Source organism: Macrotis lagotis, chromosome 2 (genome assembly GCF_037893015.1).
Source record: "Macrotis lagotis isolate mMagLag1 chromosome 2, bilby.v1.9.chrom.fasta, whole genome shotgun sequence".
In the NCBI taxonomy this organism is placed as follows: domain Eukaryota; kingdom Metazoa; phylum Chordata; class Mammalia; order Peramelemorphia; family Peramelidae; genus Macrotis; species Macrotis lagotis.
In genome coordinates, this window is record NC_133659.1 from 182,132,145 (window position 1) to 182,138,490 (window position 6,346).

Genomic DNA, 6,346 nt, shown 5'->3' on the forward strand with positions numbered 1-6,346 from the left:
TATGCAAGTTCTCTACAACTCAGTCTCCACCTAGTGGCTTAAGAGTGAATTTGTGTTTAGAACTGTAATAAAGAATGCCAGAATTCTAATTTATTTGGTATTTTTGTGGAGGACAGATGAACCAACTGTATGCTTGCACTGAACAAACTGAAAGGACTGCCTCATTCTAAATGTGAATCCCTTTGCCAAGTAATGCTTTTATAGTCAAAAATATTTTCATATAAATATATATATATATATATATATATATATATATATATATATATATGTATATGCCCAATTGTCTTCAACCTCATCTTTTTGGGGGTTAATCCTGAAATGTAAAATGGCAGATGGTTCCACTGTACAAGAATCATAGCTTAAGGAATGGAACTAGAGGCTGCTTAGTCTGATAATCCCGATTTTGCATATGAGGAAACTGAGACCCAAGTTACACAACACTGCTCCATAGATAGTAGTAAGTATCATAGGTGATCTTTGAACCCAGGGTTTCATATTCAAAATCTGTGCCTTTTCAGATATGCAAAAGTATTTTTATACCAAAATATTCCTCTATTTCTTTTAAATAAGTAACCTTTAAATGATAGCTCTTTATGCTCTTCAAGCAATCTCCATTGCAAAGATTATTGATAACATATAAAGAGGTCATCCATTTTGCTAAAAATGAAATGGATATAGATCATGACCCTCTTTTTTCCTCTGTTACCTATATTTGAAGGCAGTGTTATATAGTGGTTGAAGAATGGGTCTTGAAGCAAGGAAGACCTGGAATAAAATCTTGCCTCTGTCACACATTGGCTATTTGACTCCATATATGTCATTTACACTATCAATTTTCCAAGTCAGTCTAAAATTGCAAATTGGTGGAGAAAAATTTCTCAACTGAAAGTTTCCTAGGTTCTACTCTATATCTATCTCATGGCACAAGATCAGCATGACATAAACTGAAAAATCACATGAATCACATTATTAGATTCAAAAATATGAGATGGGGATGTTAAAGGTGTTAAAGGGATAGTCACAACAGGCTCCAAGGACTTTCAAGGGTTCCTTTAGTTTCAAAACATGAACTCTATTTTGTCACTGTCATATTTAAGAATGGGGAGAGAAAGATAGGGTTTTGCCACCAAGTAGCAATGTAACTTTGGTCCAGTCCCTTAACCTCTCAGGCTTTGGTTTCCTCATTTATACAATAAGGAGGTTACAGAATGACTAGATGTGCGATAATAGTGATGCCAGAAAAGAAAGATCCTCTAGCTTCAGCCTCATTTTACCAAATTAGAATTGGTTCTTAAGAACAAGGATCAAAACCAAGTAGATACAGATGTCTTGGTGTCATGCTTCTATCTAACAGCTATAACATTAGGGTGATTAATTTGGAGCAGTTACACCATAAGTCTGCTGATATATTAAGAGGTTTGCCATTAAAAATGAAGAACTCTTTTTCAGTGACATGACGGAGCATTTGGGATCTTCCATGCTGGATAATTAACACCTGGACATTAATCTTTCAGCTTTGTCACTTGGTTTGAATCCTTTCTCTGGTGATCATTATCCTATGATATGAGAATTTCAAGGTAAAATGGCAGTTAATTTAACAGCATTTAAAAGTAATGAAAGAGTAAAGATGTCAGAATGAAATATGCATTCTCTTACAAAATCAGGCAGCTGTTTTTCCATCTCATCAGGTGTGCAAACTTTAAGGGGGAAGGGATGAAAAGACAACTAGCCATGATATGGTTCCAAATGAGACCAAAATGAACTGTGCCAAAGGGTTATAAAATTGTGCATAGCCTTTGATCAAGAAATACCACCACTATATCTACATCTTAAAGATATTCCCCAAATGGAAAAGGGACTATCTCTAAAAAGTGTATTTATAACAACTCTTTTTGTGATGACTAAGAATTTAAAATCAAAGGGATGTCCTTCAATTGGGGAAGGACTAAACAAATTTTAGAATATGATTGTAATGAATTATTATTTTCTATAAGAAAAAAACAAGTAGGATAATTTCAGAAAACCCTGGAAAGCTTTCTATGAACTAATTCATAGCAAAGTAAATATATATAGTATACATTATAGTTGTATATAGTAAAATATTTGTTGTTCTATGAAACATAGCAAATGACTTATTTTCAACAATACAATGATTCAAGATAATCCCAAAGGAATAATGATGAAACATACTATCCACCTCCAGAGAAATAATTGATAGTAATTGTATACAGATTGAAACCTACTCATTTTCACTTCCTTTTATTAATTTATCTTCTTATACAAAATGACTAATATGAAAATATTATTGCTTATCCTCTCAGGAAGGAGTAGGAGAGGAAATAAAAGAGTGATAGAATTTGGAACTCAAAATTTTAAATAAAAATGTTTTTTTTAATTGGAAAAAATACAAATGAAACCAAAATGCAAATCATTCTCCCTACCACAATACCATTATTCTCATTTTTCAGCACCAATATCCACGATGGCTATGATGCCTACACTCTTACATCATATTGGAATATTAAGGGAAAATCTATCTCAAACATAATGATAAAAAGGAATCAAAGTGAACCAATGAATTAATTATGAGGTCAGGAAACCAGTTCAGGTTTTCTTTGAACTGCCAGGAATTCAGTGAACTTTTCAATCTCAATGGTTCAGTGCCATGAGTCAAAGAGCAGCTCAATTAAAGAGGCAAGGAAATGAATTAAATGCAATTCCAACAAAGTCACAGATACTTATTGGCAAAACTTTTCCAATGAAAAAGTATAGATAAGAGTTTCCTGTGAATTTCTTAAACCCAAGAGTCATTTCACATTCCCTGAATTCACTGTATACTCAACTATTATTATAGAGCATGATAGAGTTGCAACGAAACTTTGAGATGACTGGCTAATCACTTCTTTTCCCCATCCACATCATTTTACAAGAAAGGAAATCAGACTTCTAAGAAAGGAACTGACATATTAAAAATCTGACTTTAAAGGAATAACAGGGTCCCTCTCAGAACATTTTGAACAAGTTTCCCAGGGCTGAATGATCCAGGAATTGAAATGTTTATCTCAAAGTGCTACCTTTCAGTAGCAGAGTTTAAATCCTTCTGCTGACCTTTGTAAATTGGGCAAGTTAATTAATTTTCTTAGTCTCACTTTCCTCAAATATATGACCCAGAAGAAAAAAATAATTCTTTGCAATTTCATTAGCATTTATTAATCATTTACTGTATATAAAGCACTTACTGTACTCTTGCTACAGTTACAAAAATTTTAAAAAATGAATAGTTGTTGACCTTAAGCAGGATATATTAGTTCAACAAAAAAATCATTAAATTTAAGTGGTACAGTGGAATAGAGTGCCAGATTGGGAGTCAGGAAGACCTGAGGTCATATCTAGCCTCAGATATTTACTAACTATGTGATCCATGGGAAGTCTCTTAACACTGCTTGCCTCAATTTCCTCATCTGAAAAATGAACTGGAAAAGGAATTGGAAAACCAATTCTTTGCCAAGGAAATCTCAAATACAATCACAAAAAGTCAGACATTACTGAAACAGCTGAGCAACAATAAGAGTCACTTAAGCTCTCTAAATCTTAGGTTTTTCATCTGAACAGTGGAAATAAAAACAGTTGATCTACTTATAAATTCACAGTTTTTCAGGAGAATCAAATATTTTTGAGTATGTATACAGTATTACATACATATATATAGTTATAAAATATACACATACATACTCTTACTGTTTGCAAGTATATATGTGTATACACAATTGCATGTATATATGAATGTGTATAAACAAATATAAATTCATTTATCATAACTATAGTTCTGCAAAGCCCAAGTTCTTATATAAATATAAGTATAAAGGGGGTTTGACAGGAGTACACATGATAGAGCTAGTCTCACTTGCCCTTTTCATGGGGCATATACAAGTTAGGTGACTTTTAATTGATCCCCTGGTTGTATGACTAGAGAATGATATTTAAATGGATTGTTGACTAAATCAGGAAAAATCACTCCCTCAGTAGATTATTCAAAGAACTATGAAAAGGTTCATCCTCTGCTTTTTGAGCATGTTATTGGGCATACTGACAGCTTTCCCTTGGAATTCTAATGAAGAGAAGAGATTTCTCATTCTTCCCTTTTCCAAAAACAATGGTAACTACAAACATATAGCAATAGAAACATGTTTATCTGAAACCATACCTCTTTTCCCTGGTTATTTTTTCAGTTTTCTATTTCTTTCCCTGTGCCTAGGTGACCACAAAGAGATTCTGAGAGACGGAAGTTTTTATCACTCGTAGTAACATCACAATGTGACTTAGAAAAATCAGTGTTCATTTAGTTGAAAGATGTGCCTTTATTTTTATAACATCACAGTTTTTTGAAGTCAGGCAGGCAGTGAACAAACATTTATTAAGTGCCTATTTTGTGCCAAGAACTGACTGACCAAAAGATCTAGACTGTATTAGTTGATTAAATAGTATAGAACTAAAGTAAATGTGAAATATCTGTTAAACAGTCGTATAATGTTTCCTTTACCTCCCAAGAAAATAAATCAAATATGAAGGGTCATTGTTTTATGTATTATGTTAATGCATAGTAGCCTCATGGTACAGTGGATAGAGCACTGACCTTGGAGTCAGGAGAATATGAGTTCAAATTCTACCTCAGACTCTTGATACTTATTAGCTATGTGATCTCCGGCAAGTCACTTAACTCTGATTGCTTCCCATCCAGGTCTCCAGTCATCCTGTTTCATCTCTCGTACTGGACTTAGGTGATTCTGGAGGAGAAAGTGAGATTGGTGACTTAGCACAGCACCCCTTCACTCAAATCCAATTTCTGTGCTTGTCATGACATTACTTCCCTGATGTTGTGGTATTCTTTTAAAATGGTCAAATCGTCGTTGTTGTTGTTGTTATTATGTGAATGCATACTTGTAAGTATTTTGTGTTTTAATAATTTCTTTTGTGATGGAGGAATAGATGGTTTTCCTAAATTTTATATTTATTTTCTACACTGAGTACCTTTTTTTAGAAAAGATCTTGTTAATACCTTTAAATGAGACCCCAGACCTGTGCCATACTTAAGTTTAATGGTAGAGATTTTCCTTGGAACTCAAAGTTGGCAATACAAAAATAAAGGAAAAAAAATCTATTACTATCTGTTTCACATTAAGCTGCCCCAAATTTGGACCTCAGTTTTGTAGGAGTCAATAGCCAGAGTCCCTTTCTTGGGAATTATTCCATAAATCACCTAAATTTCCAACAAACAATGTCAGTAGCAGCAGTGTGTCCTCATCACTATATTATTCTTATACTATGCAACCTGTCTTCTAAATAGACCTACTGGTATCTATACCTATTACATTGTGAGCTCCTTGAAGGAAGGGACCATTTCTTTTTGTATTCTGAATGCATTGCTGAATGCATAGTAGATGTTTACCAAATATTTAATGACTATTGACTACATAATGTGATCTTGAAAGTTATCAGGCAATCCATTTCTCAGCCTTGAAATAGCTTCAACATTTTTCCCCAATACTGACCCTGCTGATAAAATAAGTGGGTCACAACAAGAAGCTCCAAAATTGCTTGTTTCTCTTTTAATGATCCAAGGGAGAAGAATAGTTGATATAACAGAAACAATTCCTCTTTATCTTCTTGCCTAGAATCAGGTTGGGGGCGGGGAGTCTATGAACTGCCACATTCCTCATAACATTAATTACCCACCACCAGCAGCACCCCTCCCCACAAGACTTTTAATGCAGTTTTCACTCAAAAGCTTACATTTTGCTACAAGAATCTCAATGTTTAAGAGAATCTCTCCTCTGCTATGGAAGCTTCAGCAAAGTGGGTCAATCTACTTGAAAGTTATTTTGCCAAATATATCCAAGTTCCTGCACAGTTATTGCCTGTTAGCCTATGTTCCCCTATAGCTTTTTTTAGCTCTAACTCTAAATAAATTCTAACTTTCTTCCCTTATAGAACTGGAAAATTCTATAAGAACTCTTTAACTCACAACTCAGCAGTTTATTTTTGCATACTCTAGTATGTTATGACCAAAGCAATTCCCTTAATGTCACCCACACTAGTTTAAAATGTTGGAAATCATTATAGTCTCTATTATATACTTAATTAGATAATTGCATGACTAATATTCAAGATAAAATGTCAATTTATTGTCTAATGTCCCTTCATTTGGCATTGTCTTCACAGTCATATATCTCAGTGGCTCTTATAGGTTCCCACACACCCAAAATGAGATTTATGATAATGCAGAGAGGTCTAAGACTGGGAAATGGTTCACTGAGGAAAATTCAGTATTTTATTCTCTGGTATGGTA